This window comes from Alligator sinensis, unplaced genomic scaffold, assembly GCF_000455745.1.
Source record: "Alligator sinensis unplaced genomic scaffold, ASM45574v1 scaffold781_1, whole genome shotgun sequence".
Classification (NCBI taxonomy): Eukaryota; Metazoa; Chordata; order Crocodylia; family Alligatoridae; genus Alligator; species Alligator sinensis.
The window spans coordinates 5,458,300-5,484,142 of record NW_005841845.1 but is presented as its reverse complement, the minus strand read 5'-3'; the positions used below and the strand labels follow the sequence as shown (position 1 = coordinate 5,484,142).

General features: G+C 51.2%; 1 protein-coding gene across 1 annotated transcript in view; it reads left to right on the top strand.

Moving 5' to 3' along the window:
- PTPRF (protein tyrosine phosphatase, receptor type F) overlaps positions 1–25,843 on the top strand; it is a 301,064-nt gene that overhangs the window by 238 nt on the left and 274,983 nt on the right. The window contains 1 exon segment of the mRNA XM_025206900.1: positions 7–87. The gene's annotated coding sequence lies outside the window, so the exon portion shown is untranslated.

Below are 25,843 nucleotides of genomic sequence, written 5' to 3'. Positions count from 1 at the left end.
CCCTAGGTATTTTTATGGCCTGTGTCACCGTAGTCTCTGAGCGTTTCCTGGGCATGTATGGATTTATTCTCAGAACGTTCCTGTGAGGTAGGAAAGCATGCTTGCCTCCATTTTACAGACGGGGAGCCGAGGCAGGTCTCACGCCTGAAATCTGTAGGGCAGCCAGCCCCCGAAGCTTGACTGCCGGTGTCGAGTCTGCCGTCTCAGTCACCAAGGCGCTTTCCTGTTGATGGGCTTTCCAGAGCCTGCGTAGGAAAGACCTCGTGAAAATAGTCAGGGTTGTTGATGACCTCTTTTAATATTGCTGCAGACGAGTTGAAGAGTCTTTCTGGAAATACCAAACAAGCCTGCTTTTATGGTATAAAATCCTTAAAATGTCTAGGTCTTCTCAGGAGTGTTTTGTAGTTTTTCTGTAGTCGGTTCTTCCCGCACGAACCTGCCTAGACTTGTGCGTGGTGCTGGGTTTACCTTGCGTCTGCTGATGCCATCTCAATCACTTCAAGCAGCGCAGAGATTTGCTACCTGTTGTGCTGTCTTGGGTGTTTTCATCGTCGGTGCAAAGCTGCGTTCATGTCTGGGCAGGTGCAAAGTTTCTTGGTCATGTTTCTGTCTAAATGCAGTTTAACTGGTGTTATTTTTCAAAGGTCATTCCAGGCCATCTGCAATGCCTGGCTTTGCACTCTTGAATTCTCCCAGAAGTGGGATCTCATGTCTGATTAGTGACGCTGATACTTTTCAAACAGTTTTGCCCGGTTCCAGCAGACTGTGCACACTCAGCTGTGATTGACATCCTAAAATCAACTATCATGGGTAGCAGCCTGAAAAACTCTTTTTCTTTTCAAGTGAGGAAGTTTAGTGTAGGTTCCCCTTGAGCTTTTCCTTGACTTCAACAAGTTGGTATTTAATGCGTGACTTTTACAGCCTTCAGAAATTTCTTTGGGACCTGTCAGCCTTACAAATGTCTATTCATAATGTATCAGCAAAATCTCACAATTTAATATCTTATTTGTCTATTCAAACAAGCAATGGTATTAAAGATGATAACACTAAAAAGGGAACCTTTCAGACCATTTTTCTAATTTAACATTCTGTAAAATATACACATTGCTTCATAGTTTTCTGTTCATTAACATATATTAAGTTGTTTCCTGTCTGTAAGAATAAAAATTCTTCTGACTCACAAACTATCTCAAGCTGTATTAAATAAGATTAAAGAGTTGGCCAGTGACCTTAGCAGTCAATTAGGCTACATACACTGCTCAGCTCAGTATTTGTAGAGCGTAGTTGGGAAGCTAAAGCTCATTAAATAGGTTGGAAAAAGAAATAGGAGTCTGTAAAACCCAAAGTTGGTCAAGGTGCCCAAGTGAAATCTGGAGTGCTTATGGGAGGAGGGTCTTGATCGTGCGCGCATGTTTGAGAGCATTTCTCAAGTGCTGCTGGCGCTGTCTTGGGGAAGGTGAGAAGAGTCTGGTATGTTAACAGCAAAGCTAGAAGAGAGTAGAAACTTTCAAGATACGAGCATTTGAGCACAGATTCTGCCAGGAACAGATGGTGTACAAGCAGACAACTGGCAAAGGATGTAGGAGAGAGTACTGGGAAGCTGGTGTGCGCAGTTCTGGTCAGAAAAGTGTAATCTAAAGATGGTATGAATGGGACGGTGGGTGCCAAAAAACCTTGTGCTTCAAAGAACAAATGGGACCGAGGGGAGCGTATTGGCAAGGAGCCCTGGAAGCTTGGCGCTTGTTGTGGGTTTTTTAGATGAGCCCAAGTTTGACAGGTTGGTGTCTAATAAGTGTAGGAAGTCTTGGTAGAGAGGAGCGACGCTTGGTATGTGCACACGGAGTCAAAGCATGGCTGGTGCCGCCGCCCGCCCGCCCGCCCGCCTTTCCAGCGGGTCGGTGAGCGCGGCGCTGGGGGCCGTGGGTGCTCCGTGGTGCAGCCCTGTCCTGGCCACCGTGTGCGGCACCCACGGGTCTTTAATTGGCCTCGTGATTGCTCCACGTGGCTGTAGCCTGAAGCACAGCAGCAGAGAGCTTTGAACCTCTCTGATTCAGAGGGGAACGGTGCTGCCTGCCCTTGGGATCGTGTGCGGTGAGGAGCCAGGCGCTGGCGCAGGCCCCTAAAGCATGGCGGGGAGGGAGACCAGACCCCCTTGTTGTTTCACTAATCATCCAAGGCTAGTTTTATACGTGGGGAGCTTGCACCCCTGGCCGACTTCGAAGATGACTGTCGGCGCTCTTGAGAAAGGGTGATCCAAGAGAGAGCCTACAAGCACCGTCTGAATCGGCATCCCGCGGTGACCTTCCTTTGTCATCCTCTTCTCCAGCGAAGTGTCTCCTAGTTTGGTGGTGCGTCTCTGCCACGTGTGTAACCTGCCAGGCTGGAAGTGCTTGCGAGTCTGGAGGAGTTGTCATTCCCTGGATCTTAAAGTGAATCTCGGTTTTCTGCAAATCTAAGAAAAATGGTGGGTAAAGTAGACAGGTCTTGCAGCCGCAGCGTGTGGCTGGAAGTGTGGCTTGAGTTGCCGTAAAAGTCACCTTTTAAATTGTGCAGGCTCTGGCTGATCTAGGTCATAGTTTAACTGTGGGTATTTTTGTCTTTAAAACTGGTCCCTTAATAAAACCAGTGTGAATTGTGGGAGAATCCCCAATTTCTCCTCCCCCTGCTGTTCAGATAAGTGGGAATAGGAAAAAGAAAGGGGGCATTTTCAAAGTTTTTCCTCTTGATCATCTTGGGCTGATGCCAAGGCAGAAGAGTGGTTTTACAGAAGAGCCCCTGAAGATGAACTGTAACCTAGAGCAGCAGAATTCACGGGGGGTTGTAAGGCCTGGTGACTCGTTGCACCCCGAAGCCTTCTCTCCGCATTGTTTAAATCATCGCATCGCTGCCCTTCCAGGAGCGCCACGACACGCACACTGTGCTTCTGCAGCTTGTGGTGCTGAAGTGCGTAAACGAAGTGACGTGAAGATCTGGAAAGGAAACGCCGTTTGAAAATACATTGTAGAAGGGTTTCCTTCAGAAATGTGTGTCCTTGGGCAGCATTTGTGCACTGGCGGACAGTGGTGTTTGGAGTTCGGGAGTTTCAGCAAGTTTGGGATGTGTATTTTAAATGGGGCATCCCTTCGTGGCCCGTGTCCCCGGCTCTGATTCCAGCTTGCAAAACAGTGATAATCATTGTCCCCTCTTAATTCTGCGAGGGATCTTTCTTTTGGGGCAGACGTGGATTTTGGAGTGCGTTTGGATAACAAGTTTCAAGCCCCAAAAGGCTTGTGTTTGGTCGTGTATTTGTATACTTGGATCTCGCTGTACCCAACATAATCAATTTAGAGTGACTCAATTATATACCAGTAACATGCTTTATTGGCTGGAGCATATTAATACTTAATGTAAAACAATAAAGTGCTGGTTACTTTTGACTGTTATGTGATGAACAGTACCTTCTGGCCAGCCATCAAATGAAAATATCACAGAATATTAGCTGAACCCATGGGCATATCCCGACATCCTTTGCACGGCTGTTGAAGATCCTTTGGGTTTAGAAAGCAGGTATTGACAGCGAGACCTTATAGCTCTTTCTGCTTGCCAACGCGTTTGGTGCTTCAGTATGTTGGTGCCCAAAGGCGGGGGAGCTGTTGGAGTCATCCCTGGTTTCACGTGGTGCGTGATGGAAAGGGAGTAGCTGGCGTTCTGGTTTTTAACAAAAAGGTTAAGATGCAAATTTGAAGTGGAGTTCCCCGATGGAGGAGTTCGTCTCTGCTCTGGCGCTGTGCGATTAGCTCTTTGACATTGGGACTGTGTTTTGAAACCCGAACAGTTTGGATGCCTGTTAATATTGTTTTCTGAAGAGGGTGCAAGATTTAACCATGTTTACAACATTTTACGCAAGTGCTAACCTTTTGCTCTTTTCCGCTTCTTTTGTTTCATCAATACATTTGTTGGTGATGCTTGTTTTGTCGTATTACCTAATAACTGAATGAATTTTGCTACCTGAAGGTTATACAACAAAGGTGACTGTAGAATCACCATAATTGGCAATTTAACTGTGTCATATCACACAGTCAGCGTTTGCTAGCACTCTGGAGCGGTGGGGTTGAATAGCTGCCACACTGTATGTGTGTGTTAAACCCAAGACAAATGCTGATCTCATTAGAAATACAAGATGCACAAGTCTGTGCACAGAAGGCGTTTTGGTGCCGAGGTCTCCTCTGGGGATACAGTCTGGGTATTTGGTTATCTAATACCAGACGGACGAGCTCGAGCTTGGCTTTAGAGCGTTGTTGGATGGGGTTACAGACCGAGGGAGGAGTGCGGTGGCAAAGCTACGCAGGACAGTTTCTAAGACGCAGAGGAAAGGGCCATAAATTGCCACCGCTTGCTCTCGAGTCATGTTGCGACAGCAGCTGGGAATGGTTGCGCAGCCAGCGGTGCCCAGCTGTGGGCTCTCCAGGTGCAGAGCTCCGCGCACACACGGACGTGCCTCACATGCTCTCAGCAAGACCGTGGATCCCTAAAGCTTCCTGAAATAAGTGGGGTTTGCCCTACTGCTGTTGAACAGTTACGCCGTTCCCAGGCTCAGCTAGAATAGCGTTTGAAATTTTACAGTGGCAAAGTGGAACAACAAGAGTAGAAAATTACCAGCATCTCGGTGGATGTGCCTTTTTTCTGTTCCTTCTTTATGTCTTCACCCATTATAGCACAAAGATAATTTTCAAGGACTCTTCTAATTACGGACAGGTTTTCAGCAGACAGGCAGCATGAAAAGGCTGACGGATGGTATTACCTGCATTTGGCGCACATAAAGATGTGCCTGGGTTGGGGTAAAAAATTATTTTTGGTATGACGAGGTGGGAAACCAGGCTTTGTTTTTAATGCCTTGTAAAAACTCACAGCTTTGGATAGACTGTGCGGAGAGCAGGTTTCAGTATGTTGTGAGGAAAGGACGTGGTTGTTACTAGCTCTTCTAGGAATAAGTGTGCCCACACATCCATATTCCAGAGCCGGCTGCGGTAGTGTTGTCTTGTGCACCTGGAGCCGCATGCAGACCCGCTGTGCTGTGCTGTGAACACGGATGCGACACCAAAAGATCCTTTTGGTCTTGTTGAGGATACGGTTGGCTTTCTACAGGAGGAGCGTTCTCCGTGGAGGGCAGAGGTCAAGGTGGGATGGGACCAGGCTTTTTTAAACGATTGCTAATTTTCCTGAGTGCTCAGGATAGCTTTGAAAACTGGTCCCCTTAACATACTTTCAAATTGGGCTTATTAGACATTGAGACACTTGGATCACTAACTGTGCTTGAAAATCTTTGCCAAAGTCTCTTGTGGGGCTGCACCTCCAGTTGTTGGGAGCAAAGAGAAGTGGGGATTGCCTGGCTGCATCAGACCAGTGGTCTGGCTGGGCTGATACCCTATTTCCAGCAGGGGCTAGAGCCAGACACTTGAGAGGAAGATGCCAGAAACCTTGTCGTAGGCACTTGCAAATATCCTATATACAGGGGAAGTTTCCTGGTTTGTCACTCATTGGTTTTATGCCCTGAAACATGAGACTGTTTATATTGCTTCCAAAACTGTCTTCAAAAAAATCGCACGGGACATGGTCATCATGGGTGACTTCAGTTGCCCAGACATCTCCTGGGAGGAACGCTTGGCTAAGTCGGATCGGTTCTGCTCCTTCCCCACCTGCACTGAAGAGCTCTACCTGACTCCGGAGGTGCATGGGCCGACCAGAGGTACCGCTCTCCTAGACTTGGTCTTGGCCAAAGGAGGCGATCTGGTGAGTGACTTGAATGTAGAGGGTAGTCTGGGCGACAGCGACCACGAAACGATCGTGTTCGTGATCTGTTGCAGGGCAGGCAAATCAGTTAGCAGGGCTGAAGTTCTGGATTTCAAAAAAGTGAATTTCAGCAGGCTCAGGGCAATAGTAAGGGAAGTGCTGCAGGACCAGGGACCGAAGGTGAAAGGAGTGCATGAAGAGTGGTCGTTCCTCAAGGACACGATCCTCGAAGCCCGAAAGACGTCCATTCCCTTGTGGAGGAAAGGTACCAGAAGGGCTGGTAAACTCTCTCGGCTTAATATGGATATCATGGTCCTCTTGAAGAAGAAGACGACAGAGGCGTACGGACGATGGAAGCCTGGGACAGGCCCCAAGGAGGACTATACAACAACAGCCTGCACTTGTAGGGAGCAGATGATGGTGACACCTGAATTTAAACTAGCAACAGAAATCAAGGTCAATAAGAAGTCTTTCTTTAGATGCATAGGGAACAGGAGGAAAACAAATGGAAGCGTGGGGCCATTGCTTAACGATTCGGGACAGCTGGTTACCGACACGCAGGAGAAAACTGAACTCCAGAGTGACTATTTCATTTTGGTATTTCACCGGACTAAGGGGAAAATCATACTAGATAAGGTTCAGAATGGGCGTGGTGGGAATGACCACTGTCCTGCTGTTGACGTTGAGCTGGGGCGTGATCAGTTAGAAAAGTTAGACATTTATAAGTCAGCGGGGCCAGATGACCTTCATCCAAGAGTGCTGAAGGAGCTGGCCAAAGTCATCTTGGGACCTCTGGTGAAACTCTTCCAAAACTCGTGGTGCTCGGGAGAGGTCCCTAAAGACTGGAAGAGGGCCAGTATTGTGCCCACCTGCAAGAAGGGGAGGAGAGAGGACCTAGGCAACTATAGGCCAATTAACCTAACTTCTATCCCAGGGAAAATCCTGGAAAAATTAATCAAGGAGTCTGTGTGCAATACGCACGCAGAAAGTAGGGTTCTGAACGACAGCCAGCACGGCTTCGTCGCGGGCAGGTCTGGTCTTACCAACCTCCTCTCCTTCTACGACCAGGGAACTCGTCACCTGGATGAGAGAGAGGAGGTCAACATTATATACCTTGACTTCCAAAAGGCCTTTGATCTGGTTTCCCATGATGTTCTCATGGGAAAATTGGAGGATTGCAGGCTCAACTGTTCGACAGTCGGGGGGTCGGAAGCTGGCTGTGGGGCCGGACCCAGAGAGTTCAAATGAACGGATCTGTGTCAGCCTGGCGAGAAGTGGCCAGTGGTGTCCCTCGGGCCTGTGCTTGGTCCAGTGCTTTTCAACATCTTTATCAATGACTTGGATGTGGGCGTGAAGAGCTTACTGGCCAGGTCCGTGGATGACACCAAGTTATGGGGAAGCGCGGTCATGTTTGAAGATAGGCTGCAGATACCGGCGGACCTGGACAGACTGGCAAGTTGGGCGGATCAGGAAATGATGAAGTTCAATGTTGAGAAATGTGAAGTGCTCCACCTCGGGACCAGCAGCCCCCAACACCTACAGGCTTGGCGGCACCAAACCGACCAGCACCACGAATGGAAGGGACCTGGGGGTAATAATACACCACATCGTGAACATGAGCCGGCAGTGCGATGCTGTAGCCATCAGGGCAAACAACACCCTGGCGTGCATCAATCGATGCATCTCCAGCAAAGCCAAGGAGGGGATTCTTCCGCTGTCCTCCGCACTGGTGAGACCGCAGCTGGAGCACCGCGTCCGGTTCTGGGCGCCGCACTTCAACAAGGACGTGGGCAAGCTTGAGAGAGTCCAGAGAAGAGCCACCCGCACGACCAGAGTCGTGCACGGCGAGCCATACGGGGAAAGGCAGAGGGACCTGGGCCTCTTCAGCCTAAGAAGGAGAAGGCTGAGAGGGGAGTGGGTAGCAGCTGACCGCTACATCAGAGGCGTACATCAAGGACTCGGCGAACAACGCCTGGAAGACCGCTTCAGGCTTAACACTAGGAAAAACTTCTTCCTGGTCGGGGTGTCCAGACTGGAATAATCTCCCTCCAGCGGCGATGCAGTCGCCTACCCTGGACATCTTCAAGCGGAGACCTCACCCCAGTTGTCTTTCCTGCCTAGTGCAGGGGGGCTAGCCCTGATGATCTTGCGAGCTCCCTCTCAGTCCCTTCCAGTCTGTGAATCTCCAAGTGAAGTGATCTTTTGATGTCTGGGAATCCGACAGGGCTGCGCCGTGAGCGCTTCTGCTGCGGCCTCCAACGTGCAACCTCTGGGCTGTCAGCCGCGTGCCGCAGTGCCTGCGCCACCCCCGCCCCCAGCGCAGGGGTAAGAAGCAGTCAGTCGATGTCTGTCCAGAACAGATCATACGATTTCCTTTTTTAACGTGGCACTTGGCCTCGCGGAGAAGGGGGAAGCGGCAAGCGTCACCTCTGCTGACTTGAGGAAGGATTGTGACAACCTCGCACGACAGTCTTGTGATCCAACTAGGGACGTGGTTGCAATGACATTGCTGCAACATGGGCGCACAACTGGTTGAGAAACCACGCTCAGAGTAATTACGTTTTGCCGTCAAACTGGAGGACACTTCAAGTGAGGATTCTGTTCCTGGCCTGATTCTCTTCGTTATCTTTGTTAATTTTGTGACCGACTAGAGCAGTGGTGGTCCACCTTTTGGCTCCAGAGGGCCAAATGAGTAGTGTGGGGCTTGGCCTTGGCTGGATTGGGCCCGCACACCTCGATCCAGACTGCATGGACCCCACATGCCAGGGTAGGAGCTCTGGCACCCTGCTTGGCCCCACACGCTAGGATCAGGGCCCGTGAACCCCATACTGCCCCTTCCCTGCCCCACGCCCTGCTCTGGGATTGGGGCCAGCTCTGTGGACTGGGGTTGGGTGCCGTGCCACACTGGGCACTGGGGGCTCTGCCTGGCCCTGTGCGTGGGGATCAGGTTCTGGCGGCCCCGCACCAGGCCCGGTGCCCCGGGACCACGTGCTGCCCTGCGTGCCAGTGGGGGGCCGCGTGCTGGATCTAGCACGCAGGGCCACGGCCGGTGGGGTTCAGATGCAGCCCAGGAGCCCTGCACTAGAGAACGCACTTACAAAAGTTGTGGATGACCCCACACTGAGAGGAGTTGACTCTGGGAGTCAGGGTCAGAATAAAAAGTGATCTTGAGAAATGGTCTGAAACCCGCAAGATGCAGCCGAGGAAGGACAAGTGCAGAGGTCTGCGTTTGGGGAAGAGGAATGAAATGCCCAGCGCAAACGGAGAGCAGGTGGCTGGGCGGGAGGGCTGCAGGGAATGAGGCTTGTGTAGGTTGTCTGGCCGAGGGGCAGGGTGAGCCTTTCACTGCGAAGAAGGGCGTTTGTTGTAAGGGAGACGGTGACCCGGCGTCCCCCCAGCCACTGGGACGCAAGATCAGTCAGCTCAGTCTGGAGTACAGGTGACTCGGGATGGATAGGGAAAACTTTCTGACTGGTTAGTGTGGTGAAGCGCTGAACAGGCTGCTCGAGGGGGCCGCCGTGTCTTTTTTTACTGGAAGTTTTAAAGAGCGAGATAAATGCTTTCCGGGCCAGTCTCGATATACTTCACCCTGCCCCTATGCAGGCATTTGGACTAAATCCTTTTCTGAGGTCTCTTCCAGCCCTTCGTTTCCAGGATTGTGGCTGACCCTGGGGGTGAATACGGTTAACACAAAGCAAATCGATTTCATAGATATTCGGGCTGGAAGGGACCGTGGAAGATCTTCGAGACCAGTCCCCTGCCCCAGGAGCAGGAAGTCAGCTGGGGTCACAGGATCCCAGCAAGATGCACATCCAGATGTCTCTTGAAGGTGTTCAGTGTAGGTGCTTGAATGGCACCTACATTGGCAGGCTATTCCAGACCTTGGGGGCTCGGACAGTAAAGGAGTTCTTCCTTACGTCCAGCCTAAAGGGTCCTGGAGGAGTTTATAATTATTCGACCTCGTCAAATAGGAGCGAGTGAAACTGCCAGGACAAGGGGAGGTTTTGTCCCGGCTTGGTGGCACTTGTGATCCTTTCTTCTGTTGTTAGTACGAAACCAAAGTGGACCATACTTGTTTCTGCATCATATCCAGGCTGGCTTTTTCCACGAAAATTCACCGGTTCTTGTCAGAAAGTCAGTTTGAAGGTTAATTTATGATCATCAATAAAGTCTGTCTCCTTGTCTGTACAAGCTGACCAGAGTCCTGACCGAGCGGTGCCTGCGATCCGTCCCCGTGCTCCCGGGCCGCAGGCTGGGAGCGCTCGCCTGCTGTGCAGCAGCTGCAGACTCCCCAGGGTAAGAGACGGAGAGGTTCGGGATTTTTGTAGTAGGATTGTCTCCTTTGGGATATTGCCTGTATTTAACATAATGACATTGATTTTCTGCACCAAGCTTTAAGAGGGAATAGATGTTTACTCACCTTTTTTAAAATCCCTGGACTCAGTGTGTTGCTTAATTGAAAGTACCAGTGTGTATGTTTAATGTACTTGCTCCTTTGGACACAAGTAGTTGGGACATTTCTAACTTCATAGCTCTCCAGAAATCTTCTTCTTCTTTTTTTTTAAAGCACTATTCCTGGTTTTTTCTGTTGCTGCGGCGGAGCGGTCTCTCAGCAAAGTTGAAGCAGATAATGTCCGTCTCCGAACCTGCCAGTACCAGCACAGTATTAGTGGCTTCCCATTGTTTGGGCAGCTGTTATTGATGGCCGGTTGCATCAGAGCACAACGCTTCTTGCATATTTTTTTGTCCTGAGATAAATCTTTATTCCAGCAGGAAGTTTGCTTTGGCCTTCCCATTTTGTATTTGTAGATAGCACTGTGAGCTTAGTGCATGTGAAGTTCGTTTGTACAGAACTGATGTGGATTCAGAGATCCAGTTAGCTAGTAAGCCTCTGTCAAAGAAGAATATCATCCAGTGATGAAAAAAATATGTGCAAGTGAACAAAAGTCTTGGAAGAGTTCCCTTTGCGCTACCTGAATGTTGTCTGTGAAGACGGTCATCTGCCCAGTGTTTTCTAGGAGGCCGTGTCTGTGCAGAGCACGGGGGCCAGCCCTGGGAACGATGTTGGAGTGACCTCAGGTGCGTGGTGTTGGGAAGTGCCGCGGTGTGTACTTGTGTGCACGCATCTGGGCCTTCGGCATTTCACTGCACGTTCCCCTGCTCGGTGCCGCGGCGCTCGTGGAGGGGCACCGCACCTGCCGGCAGCTCCTGCTCCCTCCTCAAAGGTGGAGCGGCATTTGCGCCACATGTGCCTCGTCTCCCCAGGAGGCAGCTCCTACGTGTCCCTAGCAGCACATCCTCCGACCGTGTCCCTCCTAGCCCGCCTTGCCCAGCCACGCCGACCGTGATGATGTGGAGTGCAGCTCGTATGCATGCGTCCGTGTCGCGGTCTCTTCGCAACCCGTCTGATCTGCTGCAGGTTTGGCTCGCTGCGACTCCAAAGGGCTCAGTCCCCTTGTCCTCTTGAGCATGGCTTACCCACTAAAGGGTGGTGGTGCCTGTGTTCAACAAGATGTTTGAGCCCTAAGTGCTGCACGGCGTCTCCTGTTATATTCCTGCGTTTGGTTTGCTGGTTTTCCCCCACCTCTAGTAAATCGACACGCGTGCTGTTTGGACGCAGAGTAAGCTCTCTCGGTGTCGAGCTTACGTTTGCACGTATACCAGAGAAGTGCTGTGATGTTTTTGTGCGATGAACCCACACAAGTCTGCAGTATCTTGTGCCGAGTGTTTGGTGGAGATCCTGCTGCGCAGAGCGGGTGCGATGTGTACGTGCCCAGAGGTAGCTCATCTTGTGTTGCCTTAAGCCACGACAGCCCGAGAGTGCAGCCTGCAATGCCCAATTCCTCATAACAGCCCCATAGCCACGAGCTTCCAGTGGCCCCAGTGACGCCCAATCCACGCTGCACAACTGTTACCGATTAATATTCATAAACTGTTTAAAGATCAAGAATGAATCTCTGGAAGGAAACCTTTGAAACTTGATTGTAGGCTCAGTGCAATTTCATGAGGATGCTCCTGGAAGTGGTAAGTTCTGCCTTATGAAAGGCACTCTCTGTTTCATGAACTTTTATCAACAATTAAATGGAATTGCTTTTCTTGAAAGGGTTTTGCTGATTTAGATTATTGAGGAATTGAGACTAAAATCTTTCAGGGTCTGAATTAATCACTTAAAAACGTAGCTGTGCTCTCGACAGAGGACCAGATTGTACACTCTCAAAGACTAATTGTCTGTCTTGTTCATCTATCCCCATTTTCTTAATCATACAGATGCCCTTTTTTAACCAGTTCCATTAAATTAATGAGGCTACCTCGGTTGGAGGTGTGGCTGAGTTGAGATTACCTTCCCTGATAGCCGGGACTGTCTTTGGGGACTAATTCCTCCTGCTCGCGAGCACGGCGCAGGCCCTGCCCGTCCATTGGAAGAGCGCTTCCTGGCGCTTCTGCCGCGGTTTAGAGACTCGAGAACCATCTGTGTGGTCTGGGTTAATGGTTTTATATAATGTATTCCTTTTCCCTTCAGAACGAAAGCCCCGTAATGAAGAGCGTGGGAGTCTGAATCTCCTCTTGGAGGTGTCTGGCTGAATTCTAAATGAATCTTGTTCCTACCCGTGGTCCAGGGTTTTTCCAAGCGTTTTCTTCCAGTGGGTCTGCTCCACCATTCGCTGCACAGAGGCAAGGAGCAGAGGTGTCTATTGAGTTTTGCTTGATGATAGCTCTTGCCAGATGTTGAACGCTGTTTTCAGCGGTTTCGGGGAGCGTGCTGCTTGTGCGGTACGGGAAGGAACTTTGGAGGGTTGTTTTGGGGCGGTTTGACTTGGTTGTTCGCCCCGGAGGTGCCGCCCATCGACCTGCCGGGATTGACGGAGCCCAACCGATGAAGCAGGAAGCACGTGCAGAGCGCCGGGAGAGTGAGTCCATAAACCGTAAGGTCTAGATACTATGACAAGTGCGTCATATTTTCCACCGGATAGCGAGTGACTGATTGGCTGTAGACGGTCCTGACACCGTCTGACAGAAAGAGTTATTTTATCTGAAAACAGTACAGTTACAGATGAGAGAGATCCTGAAGAGCATCACTCATCTTTACTAGTGACATCCATCACTTCCTAATTATGGCTGCTTCCAGTAAAGAAACGAGTTCTCTTCGTTGCCCCGTTGGAGACTTCCTTGTCATTGCAGCACCCGGACAGGGGTAAAGCAGGCTGCTCGTTGGCTGTGTGCCCACCTGCGTGTCCCACGCCGGGCGTGCGTGGGTGCCGTACCTGCGTCTTAGTGTGAATGTGCTGTTAGCCCTCACACTTGGAGACGTCTTGCTCAAGCAGCCGTTTTCCACCCCCCTTCTCCTGGTGCTTTGCACGGGCCCTCGGCCTGCACCTGGGGTAGGACGGCACCGCTCAGCTTAGGCCGCTTGACCGAAAGCCTTCTGAGAGGTCTACCCGTATCTCTTGTGTGCCCACCAGAGTTTCGCTTCTACCTTTTCTTTAGGGGGCTTTGTAGTTTTGCCTCTTTCCTTTCTTCTCTGGGATGGCACCGCCGGTCTGCCGCGTTGTGCGAGGCTCCGTTTCCGCCCTCGTGTCGCTCCGGGCTCTTTGTCAGTTTTACACTTTGTACCGACCGCCGCGGCGATTCTCAACCGGGGTGTCACGAGAGCCTCTTGAGCGTGCTGCTCAACATTACCGCTGTTAGGTGTGCAAACATGTACCTATTATTCACGGATCAACCTAGAGCTTTCCAACAGGAATCAGTAGTGTGAAAAACGCCCTGACCTGTTGGGGTCTTTCCGAGTTTTTGCAACAGAAGAATTGCTCTAGGATTTTTCTTAGTGAAAGAATGAGGGGAAATGAAGAGCCAGCCTTGTCTGAGGGTGCCGTGAGTCTTTCGAGAGGTCGAGAACCGCTGGACTGCGGTGCTGGCGCCTAGCAGACGGCACGTGCACCTGAAGTGCTCCTTGGCACAACCTCCGTCACCTGCTCCCGGCAGGTTGTTGCTCTGGCTCCAGACCCGAGACCCTCGCCCCTAGTGTGTCGGTGAGCATCGGGGGTGTCGGTCTACGAATTACATCTCTTGTCCCGGCGTGGTCTGGATCCATTTGGGATGCTTTGGGCCGTAGGAGGTTTGCTTCTGGCAATGAGGTTGGGGAGGTTCGGTGCTTGTTTAAATGCTAGGATGGGTGGTTCTGGGAAAATCTCTTTAACAATTGGGTCGTCTTCTAGTGTGGGTTGTAATTGTTTGAGGACTTTCTGTACAGGCTTCAGGGAAGGCTGGCATGTCGTCATAACTAATGCGTGCGCTTCGTGGGGTACAGCGAGTATCACACCCCTGCCTTCCCCGTCTCACCCCGCCATTCCTGCATCCCGCGAGTCTGCAGCGCAGGACTCGGCAGCTCCTGAGCTGGAGTCTCCTCGTCTCTTCTTCCCTCCACGGATCATCAGACCCGCCGCCCTGCTTGGAGCCCCGTCCCTGCCTTCGGTCCACGGGCTCCGACAGCAGAGGCCGCTGCTTTGGTTTCTCAAAAACCAGCTGCAGGGGCATTTACGTGTCTGGGCCCTTCTTGCGGGGAGCCGCTGGCCTCCTGGCCGCTCTCCCCTGCCAGCCCCCTGGCCGCAAAGAGCTTTCCCCGCCTTCTGGACATGGCTGCTCTAGCCCGGGCTCCTCATCCACGCGTAGAAGATGGGATCGTCCCGGCTTCCTTTCTTCAGCCGGCTCTTCGTGGGTTTCCCCTGCGCAGCCGGGGTGTGTTGCAGCGTCTGTTCCCAGCAAGGCGCCGCTCGCTCCCCGTAGACGAGGCCGTTCGGGGCCAGCAGGCTCGTTTGGCCAGGTCCCTGACACACGGCCAGTGGACAGATGGTCCCTGTTCCCTCCTGGGAAGCAGAGTCGTACCAGCTCCCCCCATGCCGTCCTCTCCTTGCGGCTGCGGCTGCCGAGAAAGCAAAGCAGCGCTGCGGCTCTCTGAGCCCGGGCGTGCTGGGGAGGAAGTCGAAGCCCTGGTAGCTCGCCGCGTGGAGCGACCCTTTGCCAGGGCTGTTGGCACAACGTGACGCCTGCGCTTACAGCCAGCAACCCAGCATCTCACGCTGGCCTCTCGAGATGCACAAACTTCCCACCTTAGTAGGGAAGAACAAATCAGCTAGCAAAGAACAACTTTTCCAACGATTTAGTCGGTCTCATAAAAGAGCCGTGTCCATCGTAGCGATGGCAGACCAGGCTTCATGTGCCATGGCCGTGAGACTCCTCACGGATGCGCGGGGTGGAGCAGAGGGCTGTCCCTTCGAGGGCCGAGTGCTTTACCGGTTGAGAGGATGCGTTACCTTGGGGTCCGTGCGCTTTCCCGGAGATCTGCCGTTGTCTGGGTGGAGACTCACAGCCATCTTCTAGTCCTCCTCGCGTCTCGGCCCTCCGCAGCAGCCCCCGAGGAAGCGATAGTAACGTGCAAGTCCTCTTCTGCTCGCCATCCTCCTCTAAGCCTGTGAAAGGCTTGTTGAGCCGCCGCCTCTCGCGATGCCCCGTCCTGGGAACCGCTGCCGCGCGAAGCAGCCTGGAGACGCGGCATAGGATTGTTCGTTGTTTTGCCTTGAATAATTGCTCCGGAGCGCCGCTCTCACGAGCGCTCAGCGCGGGCTTGGCGTCGCTGCCGCGAAGTCATCGGTAAAGCTCCCCGCGCGAGGCCGTGCCGAGCGCTTCTGATGCCCACGTTTCAGATCTCCAGCGCGAGCTCTGCCCGCGGTGCCAGGGCTGGTTCCCGAGCCGGCTCCGCTTCCTGGCACGGGAGCAGACATCAGCAGCTGCGACCATTATCTGATGGACTGATTACTTTGAAAGCTTCGTCTCTTCTGGAGCCCTTTGGATAGCCGAGGATCTTAATACGGGAATTACGGTTTGCTCAGGCCCGAACGGCACGTGTGGCTGCGCTCTGCTTCTGGGCTCGGGAGAAATTCTTCCTTGCAGGTGGCGCGTCTGTGCGATAAACAGTTGGCTCGGGTTAGTTTTAAAGCGAAAGCAGTATGTTGGATTCACTTTTTGGGTGTGCTGCTGTTTACAGATCAGACGCAGCCAACTGTCAGTTGGAGCGGTGTTTGCTTTTATGCCAGTGTGTGCCGCGTATCGTATCTGTGAGGGATCCTATCCTGCCGGCGCAGATTTCTTCTGGTTTCTTTCTTCGTGCTGTACGTGCATTAGGCCTCTCCTGCCGCACACGCTTGGGCACCAGGGTAGCACGGGCATGTAAGTGCCCGTACACGTGTGTTGGGCAAGGAAGACTAAATGGCTCTTTCTGGGGTCGTTGTTTAAATGAGTATGACTTTGCAGATGGTGAAGTATTTACAGTTGTAGAAACACCCTCCATTGCCGTGATGCCTTGTCTGCGAAGAGCGAGTGCCTTGCAGCCGTTCCCTGATTGCTGGTAATAGCAGTAATTAAACACACCTGGTAATGACATTCCCACACTGATACACGCCGTGCCACAGAGGACACTGCCTTCCTGAGATTGAGAACTCCCATTACAGTCGCATGCTGGCCTTCAATTTAAATTGAGGCCCAAGGGTAAATCCACAGTCCATAAATGATGTCAGCGTAGATGTCTCTTCTCTAAGTACATCCCTGACTTCCTCATGGCGAGTGGGGATTGGGCGGCTGATATTATCCTGCCGGAGCGAGACAATGGCTGTATTGTTGTTTCTCTCTTTTATATAGTGCTGCCGGTTTGCCAGGAAGGGGAAGGGCATGCTCTGGTACTTGCACTGAATAACCAGGCTGTGCTCGGAGCGGCCGGGTGCTGCCAAGGCCGAGATGCAGCCTTCTGCGCTTGGCCGCGGTGCTCGCAGGGCTGGGACTTGGGCATCTGTTGCTCTCCCGTGTCCCGGTGTCAGGAGTACCTGGAGGCTCTGGTAAGCCTGGCCCAGATCTGAAGCATCTCCGCTCTAATACATTTGAATAATTTGCAGCCTAAATTTGCAGTCAGGTGGTATCCCAGGATTTTTGTCCCCGTGTACGGGCACATACCTGTTGCTGCTCCGTGGTGGTTGTTCGCGCGCAGCGATGTATCCTGCTACGGAAAGAACGTTTAATTTCGTTCGCCTCCATTTCAAACGAGCTTTTTAATAACAGAACACATCAGCGAGGGGACCGACCTATTTGCATATGCCAACTACTCATCATCTGCATTTTCCTCTTTATCTAACCTGCATGTTGGTATCCAAGCCTGTTTTGTTGCTTTTTTTGATTCTGTGGCTCCAAAAGGTACGCACCCCAGGCGTTTCTCAAGAGTCCCTGAGCCACGCCGCTTGCCAGCGTAACGGCGGGTAAAGAGGGGACGGCAAGTGAAAAGCGGCTGCTTCCAGACACGCGCATGCCTTAAAAATGGGCAGAAGTAAAACGTGTCCAATTGAGACACAGGGTGGATAATTGTGACTCCTTCCCCTATCCGTGCGTTTTCATTTCCAGCGGTGGAGCCAGGTTTGCAGGAAGGAGCACCGTAGCTCTCTGGAGTACTTAACGGTATACGTGGCCTGGAGGGTCCAGAGCAACTCTTATTGATTTCATTTGTCGTTAGGGATGCTTCGAAGCTCTGAAAATCCTGCTCCAGAGTTGGAACAGATTGCTTAGAAATGCAGCCAGCCTAAACCCCACAATTGTTGTCGTTCCGGAGACAGGAATTAATTGTGCTGCTGGCTTGTGAGGCAATGTGTTGTCTTCAGGAAATACTATTTAGAGCATACTTTTTCCTTAAATACCAAATTCTTGATAGTTTAAAAGCCTGAAGTGGATAGTTATCCATCTACTCCCCAAAGACTAATTTGTGGGGATGGTGGTGCCAAAGTGAAGTCTTTTGCAGGGAGAGTGGGAGAGGCCATCTGTCAATATTGCTCTGTGTTGCTTTTCCAATGCTGTTAGAAATGGATAGTCTGGGAGTCGTGTCTGCTGCAGGTAAAGCCTGTTTCGAGCCCTTGTGCACCGATATTTTAGTGAAGTGAGACACGAGCGCCCCAGGGAAAATGGCATTGTGAGACAAAGCACTCTCATACGTGCATATAGCTTAAATGTCCTCTGGGGAAAAGATAAAGCAGATGTTAATTGTAAAGCTGGATTCCACTTATATTTTTTCTTATTAAGGAATTCAGTCTATTTCTGTGTATCTGTACACATGCAACCGCTATGTTTATCCACCAGGAAAATGTTTCTTTGAAATAGTCCTGTGATTATGCAAATACACCGTCTTAACAGAAGGGAGGCTAGATTTCGAAGCCTCTGATTAGAAAGTGCTTTCTTTCTGCGCGAGTCTAAGGGCAGCAGTTGATTTCATCATTTGTTTTGAAGGAGAGAATTGCAAGTCCACGTTTTCCTCGACCATTAGATAAGCAGTTTGACTCAAATAGCAGTTTTAATCAGTTTTAATGATGTTTTCCCTATGTGAAAGGGGCCATGAGATGTTTAAGTCTAAAGGTCCATTGGTAATTGAGTAAGTTATTATGAGAACTGTTTACAGATCATACGATGTCTCTATTGCTTTCCTTTGCTAAGTATGTACGCCTGACCTTTATTCTTGGTTTAAAGTGTAATTAAGGAATACACGCCACAGTGTATTTAAAAAACAATAAAACCATCCCACACACTGATTGCAATGCAGTTAGCGATGGCAGATACAAATGAAGCACGTGTGAAGGCTAGGGTTAACCCGTATACCTTTTCTTAGGCAAATACCAGTGCCGTGCCGTGCCGTGCCGTGCCGTGGTTTGCTGCGGCGCTCTCTGCTGCGGTTCAGTGACCGTAGATGGATGCCAAAGAAACGGGAGTTGTGCCAGCGCGCCGGGGCTGCCTCCTTTCTCCTGCCGGCTGAGACGGCCTTCGACTCGCGGCTCTTTCTGGTTTGCCACTCGGTCCATTTCTACAACATGCCCAACTTCACAGACTCCCTTTTCGAAACCTCGGGAAGACGTTTCGTATTCCCGTGCGGTAGAGCCAGGCTCCACCTGCGCGCGCCCCAGAGGGACGGAGACCGGGCAGTGCGTTTCTGAGGCCCTCTAGCAGAGCGTCTCGCCGCTCGCTGCCGCGATTTGGAGGGACCCGTGCCTCTGGGGTGTAGGCAGGACGTGTCCGCTGCGGGCAGCCTCCCTGGTGAACCATAAAGCTAATCTCTCTTAGGCTTGCTGGGTAGAAATATTGGGCCTCATCCTCGTTACTGGCCGAAGATTGAGCGCTGTCTGTCTTCTGCCTCCAAGCAGCGCACTTGTTTTTGCAGGGGATTTTACACCGGAGGGAAAAGAGGGGACATTTCCTGGCCTCGGTGCGGTAGTGATTATTTTCTTGAAAGCGGCTGCTGGGGGCGGCTGGCAGGTTGTGGATGTTAGATGCCCTCCCGGGAGGGGAGAGGCGTTTCAAGCTCGCGGCCCACGGGTCGCTTTTACCCGCGTGCCATTGCGCAGCGCTGCGCCGATGGCCGCGTCCCTGCGCTATTTCCCAGCGAGCGAGCGGCCCGGTCAGAAATGAAGTGCTGATGGGAAGCCGGGTCCTGCCTGCGGCCCCAGGGTGCTGCTCTCCTGCAGGCACTTGCTGACGACGGCGTCGCGATGCCAGCTCGGCACCTTCCCCTTGGCTCCCCGGCGTAGCGGCCGTGCGCGGCCAAGCACCGGTGATCAGTGCAGTGTTAACATCCAGGTCTCCCGGCACCTGCTGAGGCAGGGGAATTGGTGGCAGACGAGCATTACTGCATGGCCAGCGGCTTTGTACAGCATCGTGCCAGCCCGCTCGGGCGTGCAGCAGAGCACGAGATGCGGCGACCACAGGTCTGGTGTACGGGTGATTTTTCAGGTGAAAAGTTCTGCTACCAGCTAAAGCATTTGTTCACTGTGGCCAAATTTCTATAAACATATTATTCTAACACCACAGGCTTTTTTCCCCAACGGTTCGCAGCGTTTGAACCATGAACTACCAGTAGAGCAGTGCAGCGCTTTCTAACGAGAGGAGGCAGCAAGAAAAACGATCTCTAAACCGAACAAAAGTGCCATTGAGGAGGCAGCAGGCAGAGCACTGAAACTTGATCAACTGCCTGTCCCGCTGCACCGGCATTGCACAACGCGCTCGTGCGCGCGCACGCTCGCTCGCTCGCGCTTCCCGCTCCCAGCAGAATGCAGGGGTGACTGGAGAGAGCCTGGGCCTTTCTCTGCAAGAGGCTGGGTTCAAACTTGAGCCGTGGTTCGGAGGGAAAATACTGCCTCGTGTGACCGCTATCGGCTGCCTTTGGATCCCCCAGCCCTTACCGGTTACTGAACAGATCCCCTTATTCTTGTGGGGGGAGGCTCCCCAGCTTGCCCTGGGGAAATACCGGCTCGGTGCGAGGAAGCAGGAGCGGAGCCCAGACCTTCGTCAGCTGGCTTGAAGCAGGCCGCCAACCTGCCCTAACGGGGCTGTTTTTTGATGCTCAGCAGTTGCGTAATATTGATATCGTCAAAGGGACGTGGCTTTTACGTGGAGTGTCCTAACTTGCTTGAAGAAAGATCAGACTCCAGCCAGGCATCTGCTGCCCAGGAGGTTTTTCTAAGCCGTTCGTACAGTGCATGGAACCAAAGTCTCGTTTCACTAATGCTTTCTCTTGCTTTCCCGATTATTCGGTTAAGATTTGGTGCATGAATGAATTGTCGTTCGATCTGTCTGACTGAGCGGTGGGATCAGGATTACAACGGAGGCATCGTGATCGCCTTTCTTTTCCTGCTACCTGTGCAACAAAGTCCAAATCCTGCTTTTAGTGCCCAAGCTGTTTCTTTGGTGCCATGATTTCAGGAGTACACTTTCCCACTATTCAGTATAATCACAATGCGTAAGGCCCAGCAATTTGAAACCCAACTCCCTTTGCAAACTTTCAAGACAATTGAGAATAGGAGTGTTTACTTATTAAAATAAAAAGGTGCATCAGGCCGTGCTATGGAGTCAAATGTCAGTGCCTACGAGCAGGAACTGTTATAACTACGGATCGTCTAATAATCAGAACACCGCCTCCTTTCCCTGGGCAATATAATGCAGTCTTTAATGCTTGAGAGCGTACTGTTTCTCAAATATGAGATATGGTAGCCACTTTCTGCAGGTGTTTAATTTTAGAAATAACGCATTTAAATCATTTAGAGCCCTTTTGCACCTTGGTTCTACACTGTACAAGTCGGTGTGCTTTGTATGCGATTAGGGGCTTCGATTCCTAACTCTGACAATGCTGAAATGCTCCCTCTGCATCCAAGAGACGGACCGACCACGTGCCCTCCGTGGAGGTGATCTGTGAAGGCAAGCTGTGCACACTTTGCAGCAACTCTTGCAAGGGCAGGAAAGGAAAATTTGCCAATTTGGAGGTGCTGCAAAGGGAGAGAACAAGCACGGCTGCATAGGGAAGGAAGCGTCAGCGAGGCTCGACACAGTGGCGTCTCTCCTGTGACATTTTCCTGCCCGCTCTTGAGCGTCTCTCATCATTTCCTGCTGGCCCCCGATATCTGCTGATCCGTGGGCTCCGAGCGTTCAACCTGCACTTGATAAATAAGTGACATCAGCTCTTAGGATTGCAGGTGAAAGTGCCTCTTATCTAGCGTGCTGATGTAACAGGCGAATAACGCTCTTGAACTATCAAGGGTGCCCAGCCCCGGGCTGGGATGCAATGCTTTGGCTTCCCCTGGAGAGCAGGTCTGTGCTGTCTCGGTAAATGCAGATGCACTCAAAACACGGCTGCAAGTGGAAAAGCAGAGGGAGCTGGCGGGCACTGCATTATTCTCAGCAGCACCTGATACCTACTACGCAGGATATTTTCAGTCCCACAGGTAGTTGTCGAGAGTACTTGCTCATCGCTGGAGTCGGGGAGAATATCATTCCCTTCTATTGAACTCCTTGTCAGCTCTCGCTGTATTTATGGCCGTAACGGAGGCTCCAGGAGCTAACGGCAGGCAGAGCGGGGTGTACATGCATCCGTATCTCAATATTTTACTCTGTCCTTTGTACCTGGTGTCGGGATGTATGAAATATTGCAGTCACGTTTTTATTAGTTACAAAAGAGCCATCTAATATCATCATAAAATATTCCTGTCCTGCAGGTCGATTTTCTGTGCTAAATTTGGACTTTTTTTTAGACGTGTTTTGTTGCTTTGAGTGAGAAGTATTCTCTTGGGCGAGATGGCATCTGCCACTGAAGTAGTACCTTGGGCAAAATTACCAGATCAGCTATTTCAGTATGTGCGTTTCCAAAACCTGGGATGTGCAGAATAGATCTTGAGACAAGTTACCTTTCCCTGGGGATACAGTGAAAGCTAATAATTAGGTGAGTTGGGGGAGGAAAGCCACGTCCCAGGAGTACTAGCTTCTCAAATGCTAAAATACACCTAGCCCTTACTTCTCTACACTTGCATCTGCATGCACAACAGTGGTCAAAATCTGGCTGTCTGACAGACGAGCACATCTGTTTCCTGATAATATTAGACAAGCTTTCAAATGCAAAGCATCCTTCCTCAGGTCCAATAAGAGAGATCACCCCCCAAATCCTTGCCTCTCGCATAGCTCCTGCACCTTCGCTGCAGCATCCCTCGAGTCCTTCGGATAATATGTAACTCAGGCAGGAAGAGTAAATTAATAAAGATGGATACTTTCATATCAATTATTCGAGTTACTTTAGATAGAATTGTTTTAGGAGTTGCACAAGGCGTTTTCCCTCTTTGAACACCTCCTAAATAAGCTGCGCCGATTCTGAGGCAGCTGTAAGGTACTGGGAAATGCTCTGCGTGGGAAGGTCTGTACAGTCTTCCCAACGTGCCTCCAGCCCGTCCTGGCCTAGGAGGTGTGCGGCAGCTAGCATCGCCCCCAAGGCCCTACCAGGGCTTTATAGTCGAGGAGCGGAGCTCGTTGGCCGTTGTGGGACTGCCGGGCAATCCCGTGTCGTTGCGTAGACGCTCTCCACGTTTTGGCTGCCAGGGGCCCAGCGCAGGCGACTCGGACCGCGGGCGGATGTCTGCTTTGGTGACCGCTGCCGGACCGAAGCGAGGGCGTGCGCGGCAGCTGCTTTGCTGCCTATTAAACCTCTCCTCCAACTGTTGCGAAATTCTGCTGTTTTCCTTGCTGCAATCAACTGTGATTCCTGGATCAGCTAATGAGACAAGGGCGCACGCAGTCTGCGGCGCGGCTCAGGAAAGAGATGAATCCCCGATGGTATGTTTCCAAAGAGGGGATGTCCTCATTAATAGATTTTTATCCAGATGTAGTTGTGCTGCTTGAAGGAACTCGGTCTAGGGGAGCCGTAAATCTTCAACTCTTCAGTTTCCTATTCACAAAATCTGTCATAAAAGGCGATGAGGCATGTGGCAGTTACTTTGACTCAGAATTTGGTTGGACAACTTGCAAGTGCTCTGCCAAAACCCTGCGCTTCCTGCAAGGGCCCGCTCGGAAAGGCTTTTCTCTTCGGCTAGCTCTGGAGGGGAGCCCGCCGTTTCGGCACACCTGTCCCCGGGCTTTTTCTCGGCGTCTGTCACCGGAGACTTTAAACTGCTGCAAGTCCTTCGCCAGTGTGGACATAAGCACACCGGTGCCTCGGAAAAAGCCTCCGCTTTGTAATATCAGAGAGAGAGAGAATTAATAAAAAATACTCCCCTAGATTCATCTTTTGGAGAATAGTAAGGACTTTTGCATGCATCTGATATTCAGTTTTTGTCATGAGACCTACTGGATATTAAATTGCACGACTAAAAAGCACGGTGCCCTGGCTGCTACTGGCTTCTATTGATATGCAAGCCTTTCTTCCTCCTTTAAGGGAGTGTGTTCAAAGGATCTGAGGAAATTAAAAGCTCTCTTCCACAAAGCTGTGATTACCCTGTTAAAAGATTAATGCTAGTATTGCCTTATTTTATTTAGAAGCCTCACAATTCTGAATCTGGGATTAATACAGATGAGGATCCTCGTTTTACCTTCTTTTTGTAGGTGCTGGACTGGCAAGTCCTGTTTTGTTAATGTTGTAAAACCCGTTTTGATGGCCTTCGGTTGTCTTTTCTGCTGATTGCTTGTGATGTTGTCAGTTGTAAATCTTTAGGGGTAAAACTTTGGCCAGAGGATTTTTCTTCCGTGTTTAACAGTTATCAGCTCTTTGGAAGCCAAATTGGATTAAGCATGAATGATTAAATAGTATAAATGAGATTCTCCTTTTCAGCCGGGGCTGATGAGCGTACCTCTTTTTCCAGGAGGTAGGCTCCGAAATCTAGACGCCGCGTACCCTGATAACAGGACGGTGGCTGTCCGAGAAGCACGGCTGTCACTTGACACTGATGAAAGGTTAGCGGCGAGGAATCCACTCTTTCATTGACTCCTTTAATGGACGGGATGGCTTCTTTCCAGAGAGCAGGAGAATACAAAGCGGAGAACAAGTGGATACTTCCATTATTCAAGTTACTTTATAGTTGGCAGCGTATCTTGTGTTTCATTTTTTCATCATTGAAAACCTACAGTAAGTAAGCAACATCAAATCCTCTTGGCTGGCTGCATCGTGTTACAGCTGGTTGTCTCGTTCCTGTTCCCGGAAGAGGCATGCTTCCTGCTTTTTCCAGTTTCCTTAAGAAGGGAAGAGATGCGTTCAAAGCGTTTCCAGGTATCCGATAACTGAACTCGTACGTCACCCACAGGTGCTCGATCGCAGAAACTCTGAAACCGTTTTTTGCTGCAGTACTCCTGGTCAGAGCAAGCCTTTTCTCGTGGCCTGGGCTTATTACAAAGCGAACAAAAACAATTAACGCAAACCTTAATAACCCCTGGAGGCCTGCATGCCCTCAGTGCAGTGATGCTGTTTGACACGTCTAAAGGTTGAACGACCTACTGTGTATAGCAAAGGTGGTGCGCTGCAGCCCGTACAGCGGCGGTATTACCGAGGATCTCCCCGCAGCAGATCCCGAGGGAAGGAGGCTGGACTCCCCCGGCCCTGCGCGGGACCTGCGCTTTGTCAGCAGCTCTCCCGCTCGCAGACGTGGAAGCCGAAGAGCTCCGAATTGCAGCGACTTGCCCAACAGAGCCGAAAGCCACGCGGCTGCGATCAAACTAACACGTTACTCTGAGTCAAAGAGGGGAGGGGAGCAAATCTAATAAATACGCTGCTCTGCAATAGCTATTTTGTGTGCTTGCACTATTCTGTGGTAAGTGGAAGTCAAACTGTAGTAATGCAGTAGTTAGGCAGAAGACAGGGCAGAAATGCATATTTACCTCTCTTTAATCTAGCAGCTCTTTCATACGGCAGTAAATTGCCCCTGTGGAGTATCCCCTTATGGTGGGATAGGAGCAGAGATGCAAATCTGGTACTGTGGAGGAGCCGCTTGTGGTACGTCCACACCTCTCCCCTTTTAACTCGGTATAATTTGTTATCAACACATGGACAGATCTCAGTTTAAAAAATGTGTATGAATTTGTGTGTGTGCGCGTGCGTGTCCTTGCTCATTCATGGCTGGAAGGTGGTCATTGATACGGCGTTTGCCCTATCCTTGGGGAGAGCCAGTTTCTATGGGATTAAGGCCTCTGCGGACTAGAGACGGTTCCCAGCCTCCCCCCATCGCTGCCACCTGACCAGAATCTCACTGCTCTCCCACCCCAGGAAAAAATAAACGGGAGATTGGACTCAAATCATTAGTAAGACTGGTGGTGAAGAACTGGTTTCCATTCGTGAGAAGCAGGGAAAGACTCTGGCTCAGGCATGTTGGACCTAAATTACTGAGGGGTTGGTAGAACATCAGTGTGCGTCTGTCATGAGTGATGTGCTTGATGCAGGAATCAGTGGGTTAAATGTTGTGGTTGGTATTTTGTGGTTGGTTGTGCCAGGGCTGGGGCCGGCAGGCCTGGGTTGGAGCACAGCACGGGCTGCCCCAGGCGGGTCTCGGCCCCACGTCCAGCTGCCAACCGGGCAAGCTCAAGAGTGGGATCACACCTGTCCCGCTCTCGAATGCTGCCCCGCACCACCCAGCGCCTCGTCGGGAGGTTTGGTGAGCTGTTGGGGTGGTGACCTGGCCCACGACAGCTCATCCAAACTCCCGACGTGGCTCTTGGACCCAAATAATTGCCCACCCCTGCACTAGATGACCGTGTAACGACG